The sequence below is a fragment of the Podarcis bocagei genome, assembly GCF_964188305.1.
Source record: "Podarcis bocagei genome assembly, chromosome: 1".
Classification (NCBI taxonomy): domain Eukaryota; kingdom Metazoa; phylum Chordata; class Lepidosauria; order Squamata; family Lacertidae; genus Podarcis; species Podarcis bocagei.
The window spans coordinates 9,739,658-9,764,449 of NC_138125.1; the positions used below are offsets into that span (position 1 = coordinate 9,739,658).

Below are 24,792 nucleotides of genomic sequence, written 5' to 3' on the forward strand. Positions count from 1 at the left end.
ATATATATATATATATATGGTGTTCAAGAGTGTTCCAGAGGGCAGGAGAATATTGCCTCTTATTTTGAGTTCTGAAAAGCATTAATTAACAATGTCACAAACGTGGGAAAACTATCTTGATTTGTAAACACCACTTCTATTGTGTTTATGCCAAGGGGGGAACCTCCAGATTAGCTATGCTGCGAACACTTCTGGGCAAAGCCAATATTATTCATGGAGTAGAAACAACAACATTTTCCCCTCTCTCCCCCGAAATCATCCCAAGGGATGGTTTGTATTTTAAACCGAGAGAGCCTTTCATCTCTCTTGAAAAGCGTATGCTCAAAGGAAGCGAGTTTCTCCAGAAAATAGGAGCTTAACATGAAATTATGACATTAAACCTTATAGTGGAATGGCAAGAATTCAGAGTGCGGAGTTCCTCATTATTTCCAGATGGATGGAAGGAGTTTAATTTTGGCTGAGAGCTTACAAAAGCATCCCTGCCTCCGGAGCACTCCTGCCTGCGTGCTGGAACTTCCTGCCAAAAGCACAAAAAACCCCTCGATGCCCCAAGGTCTGCTCTGAGATTTCTCCATTCCAAGTTGGACGACCTTTCGCTTCCCTTACAGGACTTGCACTGTCTGTCAATAGGTGCGCCTCTCCTTGAGGACTTGGCATGCGCAAGATCTAGCCATGGGCTAAAAGCACTTTTAAAATAGCCTGGAGCTCTGCCTCGGATTTGGCAGCCTAGATGGAAGCCAGCACTTCAGACCCACAGCGGCTCTCGTTCTCCCCTTGCCTCCACCACTCCAGTTCACACAAAAAAGTTAAAACGAACATTAACATTGTCAACAAAAGACAGGTGTTAAAAACCAAACTATAATTAAAATCAACAGTAAGCTAAAAACATTCAAATTACATGTCAACTCCTACATGTCTGGATAAGGCTGGCCTGAACAGAAACGTTTTTAGCAGCTGTCAGAAACAGTACAAGCGATGGCAAATGGCTGGTGTCACTAGGCAAGGAGTTCCAAAGTTCCAAACCGATTTAAAGTTTCATTGCAACCAGGCAGTATGTGCTTTGTTTTCTTGCATAAAGGTAAAGGGACCCCTGACCATTAGGTCCAGTCATGGCCGACTCTGGGGTTGCGGCGCTCATCTCGCTTTATTGGCCGAGGGAGACGGCGTACAGCTTCCAGGTCATGTGGCCAGCATGACTAAGCCGCTTCTGGCGAACCAGAGCAGCGCACGGAAATGCCGTTTACCTTCCCGGAGTGGTACCTATTTATCTACTTGCACTTTGACGTGCTTTTGAACTGCTAGGTTGGCAGGAGCAGGGACCGAGCAACGGGAGCTCATCCCGTCGTGGGGATTCGAACTGCCGACCTTCTGATCGGCAAGCCCTAGGCTCTGCGGTTTAACCCACAGTGCCACCCGCGTCCTGTTTTCTCGCATACACGCCCTATAAAAAAAGATTCTTCACTGATGTGGAAGCCAACTCACATGCGCTAGAATAAAACATAGTCTTAAGCGCTCACTTCGTAGCCTTGACAAGTGGTCTTCATCACCCCTTCCTTTCCCAGGATCTCTTAATTCTCCAGATTCACAGGCTTAGCTCTGCAGTTATTCTCAGCTGTCTTGGTCTGTGCGATGAAATTCCTAAATAGATAACAGATGGCAAAAAAGCACCTTGTGCAAAAAGTGAAGACAGCTGTAAATCAATGATTATTTGTTGCCTTATCCCCCAGGGCCTGATGAGGCATTCCCCTTTTTTCTGAGGTCCCTGGAAATTTTCCTTCTGTTCTTTCCCCCCCTCTTTCCAAAAAAGGATCAGATCTGTCAACATTGTTCGTTCATAACATCTTGGAAAGAGGAGCTGAACTGTAGAACAGTCTTGAAATTCAGGGTGCATGAAGCTTGGCTAGAAGCACATAACAGGGTTCCCTTCTGATACTGGCGTGAGCTCTCAAGGATTGATCAGACAGTTTGTGAGACCCTAAAAGTTAATACAGTGGTACCTCATGTTAAGAACTTAATTCGTTCTGGAGGTCCGTTCTTAACCTGTTCTTAACCTGAGGTACCACTTTAGCTAATGGGGCCTCCCGCTGCCGCTGCACGATTTCTGATCTCATCCTGAAGCAAAGTTCTTAACCCGAGGTAATATTTCTGGGTTAGTGGAGTCTGTAACCTGAAGCGTATGTAACCCGAGGTACCACTGTACAGAAGCCAGAGAAAAAGCAGTTTGTTAACTTCATTTGCACCCAATGTAGGATGTGCCAGGGCTTAGCAAAATATTCTTGGCTAGCAGAGGAAAAACACAATCCACTACTCCAGGGGTGAAGAATTTGAGGTCCTCTAGATGATGTTGTGAGGGACGTGGGTGGCGCTGTGGGTTAAACCACAGAGCCTAGGACTCGCCGATCCGAAGGTTGGTAGTTCAAATCCCCGCGATGGGGTGAGCTGCTGTTGCTCAGTCCCTGCTCCTGTCAACCTAGCAGTTTGAAAGCACATCAAAGTGCAAGTAGATAAATAGGTACCACTCCGGTGAGAAGGTAAACAGCATTTCCGTGCGCTGCTCTGGTTCGCCAGAAGCGGCTTAGTCATGCTGGCCACATGACCCAGAAGCTGTACGCCGGCTCCCTCAGCCAATAAAGCGAGATGAGCGCCGCAACCCCAGAGTCGGCCACGACTGGACCTAATGGTCAGGGGTCCCTTTACCTTTTTAGATAATGTACTCCCATTGACTTGCATTGCTCTTCCTGCATTTTAGGGAAGTTGGACCAGACGACTCTTCCGACTCTTCAATCCTATGATTCTGTGATTCAGTGCTGGACTATTGGCCGTGCTATGGATTTTATAGAACTTGGGTGGCATCCAACAAATGTGTCCTGTCAGAGGAAAGATATACACCTGCACAGTGGGACTTCCCCCACCCATCCCACCTCTCCTTCCTCTGTGCACCCGCTAAATATGATCCGGGGCTCCCCAACCCTTTAGAGCAGATTTTGGAAGGGCGTGGGACATGCATGGGTGGAGGAGAGGGATGGAAAGCTCTGTTGCGCAGGGGTAAATCCTTGCGCTGATGGGATGTGTTAGCTGGATGCCACCCCTATAGTCTCAGTAGGACCATAGATCTCTAAAATCTAGAGATAGAGATTTCCAGTCCCAATAGGACCAAGACTTGCCGGTCAGATTCCAACATGCTCTACCAGCTCACTGTTCTATGACTGTCAGCTGGTACTATGCTATGTGCTGTTGTTCTTTGTGGGGGATATATAAAATAGACACAGCTGCCTGCATTTTTCGATTCTCCTTAGGGAATGTGGCTATGCACCCTCTTTTTTTCGGAGGTGCTGACATGCTGAGCTTCAAAATTTTGCTGCTGCCACACCACTGTTTTTGTTGGCTGCGTAACTCTCGGCTATCAAGATGTGAAGCTTCCCTTGGCATAGAGATCCAACGATGGGAAAAAGCTTAACCTGCTGTTTTCTGCCTCTTACGCAGCTGTTGGAAGATTGAAATAGACCTGCCAGGGAAGAAAAGAAGAAAACCTCTTATGGCCTGAAGGCACTTTATGCCAAAGCCTTATTCCTGCTAAGCAGGTCTTGGTCTGGTCAGTGACTGGATGGGAGACCACTGGGGAACTTGGTTTACATAAGCGCTTTATCAAAGCTCCCTCAGTTTCTATATTTTTCCATTCCCCCCACCCAATAGTCAATTCTTTACAATCCCACACCTGTTTCCTTTTTTTTTATAGAAGCAAATACTAAGGAAAACCAGCAACATTTTGGTGCAAATTTATCCTAAAGCACACATCTTTATGTGCATTTCCCCCCAATATACACATTTTCTGAAAGCAATTTTCCCTTACCGAATACATTTCTGTATGCTATTTCCTCCGATAGATGCATTTTTATGCATACGTCACCCCAGTATACGGCTCTTTGTACGCATTACTTGACTGGTGAACCGTGCTTCAACATTCTGGGAAGTGAGAATTTCAAAGGATGGCTGCGTTTCAGTTCAACTAGGTTTGCTTAGAAACGCAAACAGAGCCAAATTTCTCTCCCGTCACTACATGAAATAAAATGTACTAATTTGGTTGCATTTAGGATTTGTCTGTGGTCCCCATTTTCCCCTGGACTGGCTCCTGCACCTTTAAAAGAAGGAATAATAATAATAATAATAATAATAATAATAATAATAATAATAATAATAATAATAATAATAATTTTTATATCCCGCCCTCCCCAGCCGAAGCCGGGCTCAGGGCGGCTAACAACAATCAAATAATACAACATTCTAAAATCATTTCATTGTAAAATTAATTCAAATAAAATTGATGGCAACCATTGGGCTAGAGTTCTGTGAAGAATTACCAAAGGAGGGGGTCAGACTGTGCCCTGGCCAAAGGCCTGGTGGAACAGCTCTGTCTTGCAGGCCCTGCGGAAAGATGTCAAATCCCACAGGGCCCTAGTCTCTTGTGACAGAGCGTTCCACCAGATCGGAGCCACAGCCGAAAAAGCCCTGGCTCTGGTTGAGGCCAGCCTAACCTCTCTGTGGCCCGGGACCTCCAAGATGTTTTTGTTTGAAGACTGTAAGGTCCTCCGTGGGACATACCAGGAGAGGCAGTCACATAGGTACGAGGGTCCTAGGCCAGTGTTTCCCAAACGTTTTTGGGCAACGGCACACCTGCTTACCGGAAAAAAATCTCGCGGCACACCACCATTAAAGCCCCGCCCCCGTGACGTCAGCGCGCAGCGTCACGCCGGGAGGGACGCACAAAAATGAAAGTTTTTTCCCTCCCCCTTGCCGGGGTGGGAGGAGGCAGCAGAGCGAGGGCAGCTGAGGCGGCGGCGGCAGCTGAGGCGGCGGCGGCTGCGATAGCGGGCGGAGGAGGAGCCGTCGCCGGGAGTTGCTGCTGCTGCTGTTGCTGCTGCTGCCCGGACATGCCGGCCTCCTCCTCCTCCGCTGTCTCGCGCGCCTCCCTTTTGCGCGCGCTGCCCCGCCGCTCGGCACCACCACCGCGGAGCCGCCCCGGCTCGACGCGGATCCTCGCCGCCGCCGCCTCTCGCCGCCGCCTCTCGCCCGCCTCCCTCCCACGGCACACCAGCCGGTGTCTCACGGCACAGTAGTGTGCCGCGGAACACCGGTTGGGAAACACTGTCCTAGGCCATATAGGGCTTTAAAGGTTAAAACCAGCACCTTAAACCTGATCCTGTACTCCACCGGGAGCCAGTGCAGCTGGTATAGCACCGGGTGAATGTGATCTCGCAGCGAAGACCTCGTAAGGAGTCTCGCTGCAGCATTCTGCACCCGCTGGAGTTTCTGGGTCTGTCTCAAGGGCAGCCCAACATAGAACAAGTTACAATAATCCAGTCTGGAGGTGACCATCGCGTGGATCACAGTGGCTAGGTCAGGGCGAGAGAGGTAAGGAGCCAACTGCTTAGGAAGAAGCCTGCCCCGTTGCTAAGACTGCAACCGGATGCACACTTACCTGGAAGTAAGCCCCACTGAACACATCGGGACTTAACTCTAAACATGAATGGCCGTATCAGCTCAACCGCCAGCCTACACTTCCTGGCCCTGCAAGAAAAGGAGGAGAATGGGTTGGCAGTCGTAACCAGAAGCCTTAACTACATGTCCAGACCCAGGGATGTACAAGTGGCTCAAAATCACAGTGTTGGGAAGCTTCCTTTATCGTCTCGGTGTTGCGCTGTAGGGAAGCCCACCATTTCAAGGCACTGCACTGCCAGTAAACGAAAATCAATCATGGGCAGCATCTTGGGAGACAAGCTTTTTAGAAACTGCTGGTTTCAATGGTTAGGCTCAGCCTTTGAAGTTGACACTCTGTTAAATGGAATGGAGGCAAGTCACACCTTCATGGGAGCAATATAATCTCCATCTCTCTGCTGGGCAGACAGGGCGGGGAGGGGGGCACACACTCCGATCTACAGGTTATCTTCATTGTCTACAGATGTGGAGAGTTCCCAGGCTGCACGCATAGTATGGTGTGCTATGAGGTTCCAAGTTGACCCGTTCTAGAATAAATTACCGTATTTTTTGCACCATAACACTCACTTTTTTCCTCCTAGAAAGTAAGGGGAAATGTCTGTGCGTGTTATGGAGGAAATGCCTATGGGTGGCATGCCTACGGATTTTCCTCCTCTAAAAACTACGTGCGTGTTATGGTCAGGTGCGTGTTATAGAGCGAAAAATACGGTAATTAAAGGCACCTGAAATATATTCTATGCTCTTTATTCAGCTCATAGTAGCGAGGAATGAAAGTTCTCCCAAAATATCTGCTTTATATACATTATTTACACAATGGGCCCCACGTGATTGGCTAATTCCAGGATTTTCCTGTAGGCCAATCAGATTGCGGATTCACTCCCACCTGGAGCTGGATTGGGTGGCTCCTGCGGACCAATCATACTGCTGCATTGTTCTAGGACCAACCAGACTGCTGCATTCTGAATCCTATTGTTCTAGGACCAATCAGACTGCTGCATTTTGGATTCTATTGTTCTAGGACCAATCAGACTGCTGCATTTTGGATCCTATTCAACTCAGTACATAACAGCACCTCACTTTTAAATAGAAGCCCTAGGACTGCAAGTGAAGTTCTGCTTGTGCTGCCTCTGCCTTTGGCTCCACTCGCAACAGTGGGACTTGACACTTAACGTGCAAAAAACAACAACACACCTCCCAGGTGAATTGCAAGCTTTTGTAGCTGGGTGCTCCAGGCATTTGCTAGACTACAGTACCCATCAGTCCTAGCCAGAATTGCCATGCATGATGGAAGGTGTAGTCCTACAAATTCTGGAGGGCTACAGGCTCCCCAGGCCTGGCCTAAGTGCATTCATCTTCCACCTGCCATAGGCATATGGGCAGCTGCCTTTTTGTCCATGAAGTCCAGCCTTTCCTACTCTGTCTTGGTCCAGCAAGCGGGTTCGCTTCTATTATTTGCCACCCAATAATTTTTTTATGTGTATATGTTAGCCGAGATTAAACCTGGGAGCTTTTGCAAGCGGTCTTCCAATGAGTCAAGGTCCCTCCCCTTCCAAATGCGGCTGACAGCCAGGTGCGACAATATTTCAACCCTACCTGTTGTTGATCTCCACCAAGATGGAAAAGGGGTGCCAGAGACTGCAGAATGGGCTACTTAACGTCACGTGGCAAGTTGAGGAACCATGCTTTTTAACTCGTCTGTGGTTCTGCTTCCAAAGCAAAACACACCTCCCTGCAGGTATGAAACTGCCATAGGGACATCTCCTTAATGTGCTAGCTTTTTATGTGCAGGAATTTTGTTTTTGCAACGTGGAGGAACATCCCAAAACGTGGGCAGCCCCCACCTGCAGCCTGAAGTGGTACATTGCACAGCCCACTCTTACTGTCTCTGAATTTTACCACCACATTTCATTTTTTTGCCCTGAGAGGCTGGCTTTCTACATGCAGAGAGCTTTTTTCACATCCAAGCAGCATGTCCAAATGGTGGACCATAATTTATAGGATTTCAAGGGGGGAAACCGCATCCACCAGAACTTGACTTCAAATCAAGGCTGGTGGCAGCCTTTTCTGAATACTGAAGGCGGTGAGCCCAGCTCCCGGGCTGTTGTCAGCTTGCTCTGTGGCCCATAATACTCCTGGGCCATGCACCTGGTTTGCATTTAAAACTCATTTGCACATGATGTCACTGTTTTTTATTATCAGCCCAGGGAAGGTTGCGATGGGTCATTTGGGGAAGGCTTGCATTGTTGAGTCTCCACAGAGCCGCCGCGGCTGATGCCTTAACCATCTGACTTGCGTTTCAATTTTCGAGCATGATGTAATCTGAGGCCCGAGATTTATAATAAACCGAACAGGGAGCTACTTGCCCGGAGGCTAATCAGCCTGGTCTCGTGGAACTACTTTTCTGGAAAACGGGTCGGAAAATTGTAGCAAATGTCATGTAGCGAATCAAAGTCATGGCTGAGAGTTTGCAAAGGCTGGGAAACTGGGTGGTTGCTTCGTGAGATGGTGATGGGCTTTGGAGAGGCGCGGGGAGAGGTCAGCTGGTGCCGTGAAAATGTGCGCGGCTGGGAGCCAGTGTGGTGTAGTGGTTAAGAGCGGTAGTCTCGTAATCTGGGGAACCGGGTTCGTGTCTCCGCTCCTCCACATGCAGCTGCTGGGTGACCTTGGGCTAGTCACACTTCTCTGAAGTCTCTCAGCCTCACTCACCTCACAGGGTGTTTGTTGTGGGGGAGGAAGGGAAAGGAGAATGTTAGCCGCTTTGAGACTCCTTCAAGGGAGTGAAAGGCGGGATATCAAATCCAAACTCTTCTTCTTCTTCTTCTGTTGCATGCATGTTCTCATCTCCCATCAGTATTATTGGTGGGGATTTATTATACAGTACCATTGCATCAGCATCTTAAAAAGCAGAGACATCACCTTGCCAACAAAGGTCCGTATACGTAGTTAAAGCCATGGTTTTCCCAGTAGTGATGTATGGAAGTGAGAGCTGGACCATAAAGAGGGCTGATCGCCAAAGAATTGATGCTTTTGAATTATGGTGCTGGAGGAGACTCTGGAGAGTCCCATGGACTGCAAGAAGCTCAAACCTATCCATTCTGAAGGAAATCAGCCCTGAGTGCTCACTGGAAGGACAGATCTTGAAGCTGAGACTCCAAGACTTTGGCCACCTCATGAGAAGAGAAGCCTCCCTGGAAAAGACCCTGATGTTGGGAAAGATGGAGGGCACAAGGAGAAGGGACGACAGAGGACGAGATGGTTGGACAGTGTTCTCGAAGCTACCAGCATGAGTTTGACCAAACTGCGGGAGGCAGTGGAAGACAGGGGTGCCTGGCGTGCTCTGGTCCAGGGGGTCACGAAGAGTCGGACACGACTAAACGACTAAACAACACCACCATTGCATCTCATGTGGGGGTTTACCTTCTGGGGATGGGGCATACACACAAAAATGCATATACCCAACCACCCCCTTAGAACCATCCTCTGTGCCAAGGGGGCCTTACCCACCCCCCAAGTAATGTGGAGAAGTTTTAAACTGTCCACCTTGCTTAACTGGGCAAGTCCTGCTCAGTGTGAGGCTTCCAGGATGCTCTCAGGAGATTTTGCAGGGCATTCTCACAAGAGCACCCCAGAGCCCACATGTGGAGTGGGACTTAACAGTGGTTCTCAACCTGTGGGTCCCCAGATGTTGTTGGACTACAACTCCCATCATCCCTGAGCTCTGGCCTTGCTAGCTAGGGATGATGGGAGTTGTAGTTCAACAACATCTGGGGACCCACTGGTTGAGAAAGGCTGGCTTAGAAGCTCTGGAAGGCTGGGAAAATGTAGTGCAAAAAGAGCCTTTAAGCTCTCTGCCTTGCGGGCATGTAATTTGACAGTTTCAATGAATCGACTTTCAACCACGCAAGGTTGAAATCACACGGATTAATAGTTCATCAGATGCAGTCATACTGTACAGTGGTACCTCGCAAGACGAATGCCTCACAAGACAAAAAAACTCGCTAGATGAAAGGGTTTTTTGTTTTTTGAGCTGCTTCGCAAGACGATTTTCCCTATGGGCTTGCTTTACAAGACGGAAACGTCTTGCAAGTTTGTTTCCTTTTTCTTAACACCGTTAATACAGTTGTGACTTGACTTCGAGGAGCAACTCATAGCACGCGGTGTGGTAGCCTTTTTTGAGGTTTTTAAAGACTTTGGTGATTTTTGAAGCTTTTCCAAAACTTTCCCGACACCGTGCTTCGCAAGACGAAAAAAATCGCAAGGCGACAAAACTCGCGGAACGAATTAATTTCGTCTTGCGAGGCACCACTGTATTCTGCTTTGTTGCACCGTATGTTCAAAGTGCATTCTCCATAATTCTACTTAGCGCTGCTCAGACTCACAAGAGTGAAAGACAGCCTCGTAGGCTATCTGGTTCAACCATAAGAGCAATGGAGGCTTTGGCCACCACAATAAAATATTTGAGGGGGCTGGAGCCCCCCCCCCAAGTTGATGGGCACTGCCATTTAAATGGTGTGTTTGCACTGCATCGTGTGATTGATTATGAGGGGCAGGGCTTACCTGGGCCCCCACAAAATTTTATTACATTTGGCACCCCTGGGTCCAGCTCCTCTGCTCTGTGCAGGAGCCCCAGGGCTACAGCACATCTTACCCACCCTCTGTTTGAAGAGCTGCAACGAAGGAGCACTCTCCCTTCAGCTTCCTCCTTGACAGGTCCCAAGCGGAGTATGGTTTAAACCACAGCTGGGGACCCTGTGGACCTCCGGATGCTGTTGGGACGCCCAACTCCCATCAGCTTCTGCCAGCATTGCCAGTGATCAGGTGTTGGGGACTGGCAGGACATTGATGGCCAGGGGGAAGCGGCCTGGAGTCTGACTCGGGAGTGGGGGGCAGTGATTTGTGGGGAAGGCAAGAGTCGGAGGCAGGGGAAGCTTCAGAGCTGGAGGATGGAGCTCAAGATGGGTCAAAGGTGAGGAAGAAGAGGCAGGTTAGGCAAGTGAAGGGTCGGACACTTCCCCAGCCTCTCTTGCACCACTGTCTCCCAGAACCAGGAGCGGGTTGAAAAGGGGAGGAGCAGAGGAAGTTTCCATGTAGGCACCATCTCTGGCTGCATGTCTTGCAGCCCATCAGGGGGAGCTACTTAAGCTATTGGAGGGGGAGTGGACCCCATTGCTGCAACTGCTCTGCAGAGCATGGATCTGGGAATAGCGGCCTAGAAGTTAGATTGGTGTGGGGACAGGGGGGGTATTTGGAGCCATAGCAACAACTATCAGCTTTGACAAGAAGTTAATTATCTGGCATGTGTATTCCTTTGGATGGGGAGCTTGTAGTCCAATAACATCTGTAGGGAACCATGTTGGCCACCCTTGTTCCAGCCCAGGAGTGGGCAACCTTTCCCACCAGATTATACAACTCACGGGCCACCTGAGGCCGGTGGGTGGAACCACCCACGTGCCAATCACCCGACATCATAATGACATGGGTGCAAGAGCTCTCAGAGCCAGTGTGGTGTAGTGGTTAAGAGCGGTGGACTCGTAATCTGGTGAAGCGGGTTCACTTCCCCGCTCCTCCACATGCAGCTGCTGGGTGACCTTGGGCTAGTCACACTTCTCTGAAGTCTCTCAGCCTCACTCACCTCAGAGAGTGTTTGTTGTGGGGGAGGAAGGGAAAGGAGATTGTTAGCCGCTTTGAGACTCCTTAAAGGTAAAGGGACCCCTGACCATTAGGTCCAGTCATGGCCGACTCTGGGGTTGCGGCGCTCATCTCGCTTTATTGGCCGAGGGAGCCGGCGTACAGCATCCGGGTCATGTGGCCAGCATGACTAAGCCGCTTCTGGCGAACCAGAGCAGTGCACGGAAATGCTGTTTACCTTCCCGCCAGAGCGGTATCTATTTACTTGCACTTTGACGTGCTTTCGAACTGCTAGGTTGGCAGGAGCTGGGACCGAGCAACGGGAGCTCACCCCGTCATGGGGATTCGAACCGCCGACCTTCTGATCGGCAAGCCCTAGGCTCTATGGTTTAACCCACAGCGCCACCCACGTCCCTTTGAGACTCCTTAGGATAGTGATAAAACAGGATATCAAAGCCAAACTCCTCCTCCTCCTCTGCACTGGTGATTCCCAGCATGCTGCCTCTGATAGGAGCGACGGTGCACAGCCATTGTGTGTAGCAGCCACCGACAGCCTTTCCCTTCGTTCCTTTATCTAATCCTCTTTTTAAAGCCACCCAAGTCGGTGGCCATCACTGTGGGAGCGAATTCTGCATCAGTCGGGGCAGCTGGCCAGGACAGGAAGGGCTTCTTTTACTGTCAGCTTGTCCCTCATTCTTAGGCAGGAGAAGGACTTGCCCCACCTTCCTCCGCAGCTGTGGTTGTCTTTCGAGAGCAGTTGTTCAGTTGTTTGCTCTGGCAGCTGCCAGCTTTGCCTAGTCAGGGGAGAGCAGCTGCTGCCTGAGCGAGCCTAATAGCAGCCAATATCCTGTGGCCAAAGGGGGCAACACACTCTCAGTCACAGACGAACGTTCAGACAGACACATGCAAACCTTCGGACCCCTTTAAAGCAGTTTTGCTGAAATATACTCAGAGTTGCAAAGTGATTTCATGCTCTTTATTCAGCTCATAGCGGTGAGGAGGAATGAATGAAAGTCCCCTCAAAGTATCTGCTTTATATACATTATTTACACAATGGGCTGCACATGATTGGCTAATTCTGGAATTCTACTGTAAGCCAATCAGGTTGTGGATTCACTTATATCTGGAGTATGATTGGGTGGTTCCTGCCAACCAATCATACTGCTGCATTGTTCTAGGACCAATCAGACTGCTTCAGTTTGGATCCTATTCAACTCAGTACATAACATTTGCACTTTTTTTTGCATGGATAATCATTTCTCAAGATACTCCACATCTAGCCCCAGATTCTGTGGTTCCCCCTTCACAGCACCTTTCAGAACATCCCATGTCGGTAAGGATCCAGAAAGGATCTGGAGAACTAGGGGTGAAATTCAGTTATTCCGTCAATTCAGGCATTTCTGATTGCCCAAAGGAACAACCTCCTCACTCCTCCCACTCTGTATATGCTGATCTGGGGGTTTCCCAAAAGCTCCAGAGCAGATTTTGGGGAAACAGCGGGGCAGGAGAGGGAGGGAAATCCCTGTTCTTCTAGTGGGAGTCATTGTGCTGGTTTCTGATACAGGAATGGTTTAATTGAATCTGGCCCTGTATCCGGGTTGCTGTATCGACTCAGACTAAAGCAATAGCCCTTGCTGGGAATCGCAAATAAGGAGAGTGCTGTTGACTCAGGCTTCCCCATTGGACTCCTGCAATGCTCTCTATGTGGGGCTACCTTTGAAGGTGACCCGGAAACTACAACTAATCCAGAATGCGGCAGCTAGACTGGTGACTGGGAGAGGCCACCAAGACCATATAACACCAGTCTTGAAAGACCTACACTGGCTCCCAGTACGTTTCCAAGCACAATTCAAAGTGTTGGTGCTGACCTCTAAAGCCCTAAACGGCCCAAAGGCCCAGTATACCTGAAGGAGCGTCTCCACCTCCATCGTTCTGCCCGGACACTGAGGTCCAGCGCCGAGGGCCTTCTGGCGGTTCCCTCATTGCGAGAAGCCAAGTTACAGGGAACCAGGCAGAGGGCCTTCTCGGTAGTGGCGCCCGCCCTGTGGAATGCCCTCCCACCAGATGTCAAAGAGAAAAATAACTACCAAACTTTTAGAAGACATCTGAAGGCAGCCCTGTTCAGGGAAGCTTTTAATTTTTAATAGGTTATTGTATTTTAGTGTTTTGTTGAAAGCCGCCCAGAGTGGCTGGGGAAACCCAGCCAGATGGGCGGGGTATAAATAATAAATTAATTATTATTATTATTATTATTATTATTATTATTATTATTATTATTATTATTATTATTATTATTATTATTGCAGCATCTAGTTGGCCACTGTGAGAACAGGACCCTGTCATTTTGCAGGGCCGGCTGGGGGTGCCTGTGTTTGTCCTGCAGTTGGTACCAGCATCATGTGGGCGTTAGAGCCTAGATGCATCCCTCCAAGGATGGGAGAACCTTTCCATTTCAGTTTACCCCCCCTCCCCAAGTTTGGATTCAATTCTCCGCCCCAGTTTGCAATATTTTTGAAAGACCTCATGAAAATTCATCACCATCATAGAGCCAATATAATCCTTGTATGCATTTTTGTCTAATGGCACACATTTCCCCCCAAAGCATTTTTGTATATTCTTCTCACCAACAGATGCATTTTTTAAATGCACCCTTTCCCCTAGGATAGGCATTCCTGTACGCACTGCTTGGCTGGAGAACTTCATTGCAAAATTCTGAGAAAGGTGGATTTCATAGGGTGGCTGTGTTTGGGTTCGCGTATTGTTTCAGAAGGTGCGGATTTCACCTGTTCACTTTTAAATGTGAACCGAACCAAGTTTTTCCTCTGCCTCTAGCAACTCATGTTTTTGGAGGCATCTCTGCAAGGAAAACATAGCAGGAGTAATTTACCGGGAAAGTTCGGACTGTCCTGGATAATCAGGGACCATGGAGCCCTATGGGAGACCTCCTCCCCTCTCTCTGCCCTGTTTAGATGCATTGCGGAGAGGATGTAGACCTCCCCAGGCTGCCTTTATGGAAAATCCCCAGCCTTTTTTGTAGCGAGAGGAGAGAGATTCTCCCACACCCACAAGCGTAATCCGTGTGGGCACCCAAGTTGCTAACCTGTTGCTGACAATCACTTGAAGACATGCAAGTGTAAACTGAGTAATTATTTGGCAATTTACTGCTGGGGATTTATGATTGTGGCAGATCCCTGGGTGCTGAAAAGGCTTAGGCCTTGCGGTGAGTAAGAATAGCATCTGCCGTCAGGGACGGGGCGGATCGGGTTGCAAGGGCAAGCGGTCCTCTTGCACAATCCGGTCACCTGTTCGGATTAAGATGGAAAATGTCCTCTCCTGTCCCGTGGGCTGGCATTGCACAAGCCAGGGCGCTCTGGAAGTCTTGAATTTCCCCTCTGACATGCTTGGAATGGTTCGAGGCCGGACAGGTGATTTTTTTCTTCAACTGGCCCATTGTGGGGCTCTTGCCGTAATCGTCTGGGGGCTGCATTTGAGCTCCTGAGACATCCATGCCGAAGCGCTGTTTTGGGGAAGCCAGGGAGGTGCAGTGGTTAATGTGTTGGACTGTGACTTGGGAGACCGGGGTTCAAATCACCACTCGGCCATGAAGCTCATAGGGTGATCATGGGGCGGTCGCTGCCTCTCACCCTAACCTACCTTACAGGCAAAATAAAAAAAATCCTTCCAGTAGCACCTTAAAGACCAACTAAGTTAGTTCTTGGTATGAGCTTTCGTGTGCATGCACACTTCTTTAGATACACTGAAACAGAAGTTGCCAGATCCTTCTATATAGTGAGAAGGTGGGGAGGGGTATTACTCAGAAGGGTGGTGGGAATGGGAGATTGGCAGATAGCTGAGATGAGCCTGTTGACGACTCTTAACGACTGTAATAGGTCTTACAGGAAAAGGCAAGGGGTGAGAAGGTGAGAAATGGCTTAGTCATGTATAATGGGATAAGAATCCAATGTCTTTGTTCAGACCAGGTCTCTCCATGGTTTTAAGTTTAAAACTACCTTACAGGGTTGTTGTGGGGGTCAAATGATGAGGGGGAGAGCGATTCAGGCCACACTGAGCTCATTGGAGGGAAAAGGTGGGATAAAAATGCAATAAATAAATAATAGGAATAAACTCCCAGCACTGGGCACTTCAGGACACCCTAACCCCCAAATTCTGATTTCCCCCTCTTCTTCCACTTGCAGTTTTAAAAATCTATATCTATATGTAAGAGAAGGAGGGACGCGGGTGGTGCTGTGAGTTAAACCACAGAGCCTAGGACTTGCTGATCAGAAGGTTGGCGGTTCGAATCCCCGCGACGGGGTGAGCTCCCGTTGCTCGGTCCCTGCTCCTGCCAACCTAGCAGTTTGAAAGCACGTCAAAGTGCAAGTAGATAAATAGGTACCATTCCGGTGGGAAGGTAAACGGCGTTTCCATGCGCTGCTCTGGTTCGCCAGAAGCGGCTTAGTCATGCTGGCCACATGACCCGGAAGCTGTACGCCAGCTCCCTCGGTCAATAAAGCGAGATGAGCGACACAACCCCAGAGTCGTTCACGACTGGAACTAATCGTCAGGGGTCCCTTTACCTTTATATGTAAGAGAATTAATAGTGTTCCTGCCAGCTTTAGTCTTAGGAATTTGACACATCATTTTGATGCATGTTTTAAAAGAGAGAAGGGTGAATTTGTAAATTTGGGTATTTCTTAGTGTCACGTTTTTCCAGTTTTTATCTCATTTTGCAGCATTGTTGCATCAATTTATGATGTTATTTTTAAAAATGAATTTAAAATGAAATAGTCCTCTTGAAAATTCATTATTATTCTTTGTTGAATTTATATACCGCCCTAAACCCAAGGGTCTCAGGGCTGTTCACAGAATAAAATCAAGATATAAAACCACAAAATACATAATAAAAATAAAAACAAAAACCCAATAGCCCCCCCCAAACAAAAAAACACATTTTAAAAGGGCATAAGATGTAAATTCATCAGTGTTGAATGTTCATTCCAAGTAATCTGCATTTAACCTGATATAAATATTTCTTGCTAGCAATCGTCCCTGATACAACAAAACGCTGTGTGCTATTTTCAGCAATAAGTGCATTTTTAATGCATCCTTTCTCCTAATGTATGCATTTGTGTAGCTGTTCTCCTTGATCTCAGGTACCATCATGCAACATGCAGTGATGATAACTTAAGTGGTGTCCAAACGCAGAGCAAAATAGAAAAACAACTTCCCCAAACATACAGTAGATCAGTTAGCAGCCAACACCTTAAATCTTTGTCGCCACCCAGCACCCTGAGTGTGGGAGAACCATGTGGAATGAGGCTACAGTGTCTCCTTGCACAGTATAACGTTAAACATTTTGCTAAGCTGAATTGCTTCCCCTGACTGGTGGAGTCCACCACCAAGCTTCAGGAGAAAGGTGAAGGAGGAGATAACGCTCATGCCATTCTTGGCAGTTCTGGATGGTCAACTTCTTCCATAGCACAGTTGGTAGAGCATGAGACTCATAAACTCAGGGTTGTGTGTTTGAGCCCCATGTTGGGCAAAAAGATTTCTGCATTGCAGGGGGTTGGACTAGAGGACCCTCGTGGTTCCATCCAACGCCACAATTCTAGGATTTTATGACTACAGCACGCAAGCCAAGAAGTCTCTCCTCTTGGCAAATAAGACAATCCCATTCCCATCATAGGATTCAGTCCACAATCAACAGGAAGCAGAATGCAAGGAATGCTCTTGGCTCTGGCGAAGGCCTGACCATGACCTAATAGGCCTCGTCCGCCTTTGAGTTCCAGAAGGCATTCCTTCCTCTTGCAGAATTAGCAGGCTGTTTCTGCAGAGCCTCCCAGGACCTGCTGAGCCCGGATTCCCTGCGTAGAGGTCAGCTGCGCAGCTACATTCCTCTTGCAGAGATATCTTGATATGCTGATGGGAGTTGTAGTCTAAAGCAGCCAGAGGCCACCAGGTTGTCAAAGGTTGACTTCTCCCATTGAAGAAAGAACTTCAGGGAGCAATTAATTGAATGGATTGATGGAAATAACCAATGAAACTCACCCTTGAGGAAAAGGGAACCACTGTTCATTCATCATGCCTGCAATGTGAAAGAGATATAGCAGGACGCAAACTCTCTCTCTTATATTCCCACTCCCTGCCAAAGTCAGTTTTTGCAATAAGATTTTTATTAAAGTTTTCCATAATGCAATGAAATAGCAACTACAAAAAAATAAATAGGATATGGAGTGCTCTCTTAAGAGTAGTTTTTGGCCCTTACCACCCACAGAAGATTAAGCATCTCCTCCCAGCCTCTCACCTGAGATCTACCATTTCTCGTCCCAGCCATGGGAGTCTCTCACCCAGGGTTCTCCATCAACCCTGTACTACCCCCATGAGTATACAGTCTCTGTACCTTACTAAAGGTCCCAAGCTTAGGCCTCCAAAGAAAAAAGGGGGAAGAAACAAAGAAAGATAAAATAACCAACGTAACTTACCCTGGAAGGCTGATCGCTGAAGAATTGATGCTTTTGAATTCTGGTGCTGGAGGAGACTCTGGAGAGTCCCATGGACTGCAAGAAGAACAAACCTCTCCATTCTGAAGGAAATCAGCCCTGAGTGCTCACTGGAAGGACAGATTGTGAAGCTGAGGCTCCAATACTTGGGCCGCCTCATGAGAAGAGAAGACTCCCTGGAAAAGACCCTGATGCTGGGAAAGATGGAGGGCACAAGGAGAGGGGGGCAGCAGAGGACGAGATGGTTGGATAGTGTTCTGGAAGCTACCAGCATGAGTTTGACCAAACTGCGGGAGGCAGTGGAAGACAGGAGTGCCTGGCGTGCTCTGGTCCATGGCATCATGAAGAGTCGGACACAACTAAATGACTAAACAACAACAACTGACCCTGAGCATTGGGGGGAAGGAGATTTGAAGTGAACCACTGTTCAGCCACCACGCCTTCAGTTTGGATGACACATAGTGGGATGCTCACATGCAAGTATATTCCACCCCTTACAGAGTGTGGAGAGGCAAAGTCAATTATGCTTGTGGTGTATAGCAGCAGGGCAAAGACTGTAGTGTGCTAGTGCTCCTCCCGAGATAACACCCCAATACACCATTAATGGACAGGTAGTGGAGAGGCTGCCAAGGGGCTGGGGGCAGAGTTGGCTGAAACACAAAGCTGGCGAGGCACGCAAGATTGCCAGGGAGACCCACTAATCACCATGTGAAGAATGAAGGCTGGTTTTGAAGGCATGGCGAGCCCTGCTGCTTTCTCGGCCAACAGCTGCTGGGCTCGAAGCACATGAGCTGTGGAACCCTGAAAAGCCATCTGGTGTTCATCCGAGATGAATCCGGCAGCAATGGCCAGAATTCTCCAAGCACCAGGGCAAGAGAGAAGCTTCCAGCTGGGAAAATCGCCTAGAGAGGCAGCTTGGGTAGCAAAATATAGAGAGGTTGCTTGGGGAATAAGGTGGGGAGTAGAGGACGAAGCCAGCAGCTTAACGATAAATGGGTGGGATCCAGGACAATAGCTCACCTTGCCCTATGGGTGGAGAGACCCGTAGATCTGATTTCTTTTTTTTTTAATTGATTTTCACGTTTATCACACAGAAAAAAGAAAAACATTACAAAACACAAAACAAAGAAAAAAGACACAAAAAAGAATTATTACTTCACACCCCCAATTTCATTACATTGATAACTGACTTCCCCAAATCCCTTCCAACTGAATTTCATTATATCACCTGTTTAACAGTTCTACAAATTCATATTTCTAATAATATTAACTCCTTTCATTTACTATTCTCTTCTCCTTTATTAATATTCTATTCCTTAATATTTACTAGCACATATTCTTGTTCTACCCCTAAGCCTATTAATTTCTCCCAAGAATTTTCTATTTATCTTATATTACAATATTTAGCTAGATATTCTTTAAATTTCTCCAGTCCTCTTGTGTCTCCTCTTCCTTCTGGTCACGGATTCTTCCAGTCAGGTCGGCCAGCTCCAAAAAGTCCAACATCTTCATCTGCCATTCTTCTATTGTTGGTATCTCTTGCGAGTTCCAGTTTTTGGCTAATAAAAGTCTTGCCGCTGTGGCGGCATACAAAAACAGTCTAACATCTTTTTTGAGCCATTCCAATCCTATTATTCCTATTTAGTATTCTTCTTATTCTGGTTTCCTAATAAATGTATTTTTCAACATTTTTTTTCAACTCATTATAAATCTTTTCCCAGAAGTCTTTCACCTTAGGACACGTCATAGATCTGATTTCTGCAGTTGCTGCCAAGTATTCGGGGAAACTGGTCGGACTCACAGGGTTGGAAGGCCTACTTGGCAACAGCCAAGGTGAATGACCAGAGACCATAAGGTTGCCAACTTTTCAACCCCCTTCAATGGCAGCTTTTGGGGCAGGCTTCCGCAAGCGACCACATTCACAAGCCCAATTAGCTGGCAGCCTTCCACATCCATGGGTGAGCAGCTGGTAGAAAATCTGGGTAAAAAAACAATAACGGGGAGCAAGGGGTGTGTGTGGGGGGGAGAGCTCTAGTGTTGCGGCCCTTATTTGGGGAGTGAGCCCCATTTCACTCAATGGGATTAAAGTAAATACTAAAACAACCCTCGTGACAGTAAATGAAAGGAACAGCATTATACTGAAGAAGTCTTGATATCTGTCTGTCTCCGTTTTAGCCTCACAATGACCCTGGGAGGTAGGCTAGGCTAAAAGAGGGTGTGAGAGGCCTAAGGTCACCCAATGAGCTCCATGACCGAGTGCAGATTTGAACCCTGGTCTCCGAGGTCCTGGTCTGACATTCTAACCACTGCGGCTCTGTGATATAGAAACAGAATTCTCTGCCCTTGGAAAAGTGCGGTCTTTTCTCTATTCCCTCTTTTCCATGCAGTTGTGTTTTGCATTTTTCTTGTTTCACTGATCCTAAATCTCCGCTGCCGTGTGAGATATCTTCAGGAGAAGAAGAAAAGGCGAAGGCATAAACCGTACAGAAATCCAGAGTCCGTAAGACGGTTGGATGGCGCCTTGTGCACCTCTTTCTGGCAACCAAGCTGGTGCCAAACGTCTCGCTCTGCTTTCCTTTGGACCACATCAGTGAGGTCGAGAGGGGAGTCTTGTCATCTGGGCAGCTCAGGACCGCCATACACATTGCCCAGGCTTGCACCCCAGGAAGGTCACTTAGATTAATGCAGTGGTTTAACTTCACCCCCAGAGGCACACTTAATAACAAACAAACAAACAAACAAACAAACAAACACAACAACAACAACAACAACAACAACAACAACAACAACAACAACAATTTATTATTTATACACCACCCATCTGGCTGGGCTACCCCAGCCACTCTGGGCAGCTTCCAACAAAATATTAAAATACCGTAATACATCAAACATTAAAAGCTTCCCTAAACAGGGCTGCCTTCAGATGTCTTCTAAAAGTCTGGTAGTTGTTTTTCTCTTTGACATCTGGTGGGAGGGCGTTCCACAGGGCGGGTGCCACTACCGAGAAGGCCCTCTGCCTGGTTCCCTGTAACTTGGCTTCTCGCAGCAAGGGAACCGCCAGAAGGCCCTCGGCGCTGGACCTCAAGTGTCCGGGCAGAATGATAGGGGTAGAGACGCTCCTTCAGGTATACTGGACCGAGGCTGTTTAGGGCTTTAAAGGTCAGCACCAACACTTTGAATTGTGCTCGGAAACGTGCTGGGAGCCAGTGTAGGTCTTTCAAGACTGGTGTTATATGGTCTTGGCCGCTCCCAGTGACCAGTCTAGCTGCCACATTCTGGATTAGTTGCAGTTCTCCAGGTCACCTTCAAAGGTAGCCCCACGTAGAGCGCATTGCAGTAGTCCAAGCGGGAGATAACCAGAGCATGCACTACTCTGGCGAGGCAGTCCGCAGGCAGGTAGGGTCTCAGCCTGCCTACCAGATGGAGCTGGTAAACAGCTGCCCTAGACATTGTCTCTCAAGACAGATGGATGCCAACAAGATTGTCCCCTGCAAATGCCATCTGGAGGAGCCACAGGAGCACATGGGAGGATGCCTTACACGGAGTCAGGCGATTGGTCCATCTTCCTGTTTTTACCCTAACTGCCGAACAATGTTCCCCGCTCGTGCCATAAAGCATAGCGTACACCTTTCCATTGTTACAGAGGATCAAGTCTGGTTTCGTTGGAGGACAAGCCTTTCCATACCAGTGGGAAAATACACTGCTTGCTAAAAGCAAAATGCTTCATATATATAAAAAAAGAAATAAATCTGTTGTTCTGCTTGCTGGCACAATAAAATTATGCACACGCGCATGCACACACACACACAGCCCATGGCGAATGATCACTTCTGCAATCCAGTGATTGATTTCCACAGCTGAAAAACAGGATTACAGCCCTGTTTTGCCACAGGAGAGAGCAGGGTGATGGATGAGTTCGCTCAGGGATTACGCTATAGATAGAGTTGTCAACAGCAGGAGTTGCTTTTATTTCCCCGTTCCCCCCACATCTGTGGAGATAACGCAAAAGCAGGGCCAATTAATTGCGGTTTCCTGGTGGCGTCTGGTTATTAAGACTCCCTCCTTTAAAGCACATCCTCGGGCTGTAAACTGAGCCCCTCGCTGCTCTGTCTCTTCGGCTTTCCATTCTCCAGCCGTTCCCCAGGAAAAGGGCGAAATTCCGTATCATCTACATGTGCACACGCAGATCTCCTTGGCGTATGGAGAAGCTCCAACTAAGAAGATTTTGATCTGGCTGGGAGTTGGAGGAAAGACTGCCTGGGGGCCAAAATGACATGCTACAGACGGTTGTGCATAACTTCCCCAGATTTTTCTTTTCAAAACAGCTGCAAGCAAGGAGGTGAGGGTCAAGGGCTGCATAACCCTCCCTGCTTTCAAAACCACCCCCAAGGTGCTTCTCTTCTCATTGGGGAAAAGAATATAGCTCCTTGTATCTTTTCCTTAGGGACACAGGTGGCGCTGTGGGTTAAACCACAGAGCCTAGGACGTGCCGATCAGAGGGTCGGCAGTTCGAATCCCTGCAACAGGGTGAGCTCCCGTTGCTCGGTCCCAGCTCCTGCCAACCTAGCTGTTCGAAAGCACGTCAAAGTGCAAGTAGATAAATAGGTACCACTCTGGCGGGAAGGTAAACGGCATTTCCATGCGCTGCTCTGGTTTGCCAGAAGTGGCTTAGTCATGCTGGCCACATGACCCGGAAGCTGTATGCCAGCTCCCTCAGCCAGTAAAGCAAGATGAACGCCCCAACCCCAGAGTCAGTCACGACTGGACCTAATGGTCAGGGGTCCCTTTACCTTTACTTTTATCTTTTCCTTAAAGGGGAAAAATTAATAGATGGGTACAGCTGAGTGGGAGAAACAGTTTAAGGGAAAGAACCGAGCAGTTGCTTTTCTTCTCCTTTTCTCAAAATCACAGTTGTCCCATGATGGCTTTTTCCATTTAAAAGAGGCCAGTGGGCAGAGATGATGGGAGCTTTGGTTCAGCAATATCTGGAGGCAGCCCTGTATAGGGAAGATTTCCATGTTTGGTGTTTTACTGTGATTAATGCCAGTCAGATGGCCGCATATAAATAACAAATTATTATCGTATTTACCTGAGTCTAATGCACCATCAGATCTAATGCACACCTCAATTTTCAGAACCTTGAAACCCAAAAAAGTATTGGCTGGTTAACGTAAATGGGCCATCAAATCTAATGTGCACCTTAATTTTCGCAACGTAATTTGGCCAAAAAAGGTGAGCGTTAGATTCGAGTAAATATGGTATTATTATAGTGAAGGCTCTTGCTTCCATGACTTTCTTGTGGGCTTCCTGAAGGCACCTGCTTAGCCACTGTGGGGAACAAAACCACCAAGCTAAGTAATCTGGAACCCTGAGCAGGAGCATTCCACACTGCAACACATTGTAGTAGCTCCAACTCATTGGCAATCTATGTAATAATGCCACACAATCCCCATTTCTTTCTACTAACTGCTAGAAACCAAAACCATCCATCAGGATGACAAGAGACAATGTTCTCCTTCAAAGACCAAGTGAAAACACCTCAGTTTCACCACCTGTTGTCTTTTACAGGGTTCGGTGATTTACAGCAACAGAGAGGAAAGTGAAGGAATAAGACCACTCAGTTGTAAAATGTGTTCTGATTTACTGCTCAGAACAAGGGAGCTAGGATTTCTCACCTACCACTCGTGTGATCTCTCAAATCCCTGCTGCCCAGTTAGTAGAGTAGTGGTGAACAGGAGCAGGTACCTGCAAATATGGACGCCCTGCATGAAGTTTAGTGGTGCCATAGGATTACCCCATAAGCACACCCTTTGAAAGTTTCAGAAAGGTGTTTGGAATGTGTTCTCAGAATGCTGTTGTGGAAGCTGTATGCGATCTGGCTTGTTTGTTACTTTTAGTGGCTTGTAAGAGCCATGCGGTCTGAGCTTGCAGCAACCAGCTCAGGCTTTACATGTTGAGCTTCATGTAACCAACATGCTTAAGTCTAATCAATGCTTGAAGGGGTTACCTCCATAGAGTAAGCTGTCCTGCCAGGCTTAGCTAGGTCATCCCCCCTCACCTTGGGGAGGAAGGTAATCAAGCCTATTGTTGCACCTTAGTCTACCTGAGAACCTCAATGTGTCAGGTCTGAGCTGGATGCTCCTAGCTTCAATTGCACGGCTATTGCAAGTCACTCTTGAGTTCCTATACCAATGGTTTAGGAACTTTCACCACTGTAACTAAGGAAAGTTTTACTGCCTGTGCAACCTATTCTGAATGATATACGGAAAAGCACATGAACCTGACTTTTAAAGAGTTTGTAAGTAAACCAAATTTTAACTTACCAAACGTGTGGTCTTTTCCAATGCTGGGGAAGTTTTGGAATTCACAAAGGCATATTTTAAAGGTTTAACAACCTATATTATGTTTTACCTTGCTGCATATTTTGTGATTGTAAATCTCTGGGGGAGTTCTCTCACCCAAGAGTACTTGCCCCAGACCTGGCTCTTTGCATCCAGGGACGACTTCTAGATTTATACTTGTTTTTTTTCCCTTGCACCAACACCACGTAAATGGTTAAATGTGCAGACGACAACAAAGAGGGGCACATGCAACCGATCTGTGTGCCTCTCTGTGTGTGCCGGGCTATTATTACATCAAACCTCTGCGACAGGTCAGCATGGCAGGTTAATGCACTTGAAGAATTTTTCATGAAGATTTTTTGACTTGGTCACAGCTTGGATTCATAGATCATCCATTAGTCACAGATGTCAGCAAGATTATCAAAAGTATTAAAGGTCACAAGAAGAAGAAGAGGTCACCTGTCCTAGGGAGGAATCTTGAATGCAATAATGCATCGCAGAAGGGTTCTCCATTGGCTGGTAGCAGAGTTAAAATTACACCCGGCCTTGCAGTTCTCCGTGACCCTCCCTCATAAGGCTTGAATTTATGCACACAGATTCAGCAACATGTCTACTCTGCATTTTGTACAGCCCTTTTTGAGTGTTTGGAGCAGACATCAGCTCAGAAATCCTTCCTGAAGCCCTGTAAGCGCATTAGAGTCTTGCTGGATCAGGCCAAGGGCTTACCTACCCTACTATCCTGTCCTCACAGTGGCCAGCCAGATGCCCCAGCTTACCAGAAAGACAAGAAAGTGCTGCAATGGTTGGAAGAAGAAGAAGAAGAGTTTGGA

The 24,792-nt window shown here is 47.7% G+C and overlaps 1 long non-coding RNA gene across 1 annotated transcript in view; it reads right to left on the reverse strand.

Moving 5' to 3' along the window:
• The window catches only part of LOC308587524, a 43,315-nt gene continuing 18,523 nt past the window's right edge, over nt 1–24,792 (reverse strand). The window contains exons 2-3 of the long non-coding RNA XR_014008426.1: nt 5,477–5,565; nt 1–1,638 (exon numbers count right to left, since the gene is read on the reverse strand). This is a non-coding gene — a long non-coding RNA (uncharacterized lncRNA). The remainder of the gene's footprint in view (nt 1,639–5,476; nt 5,566–24,792) is intronic.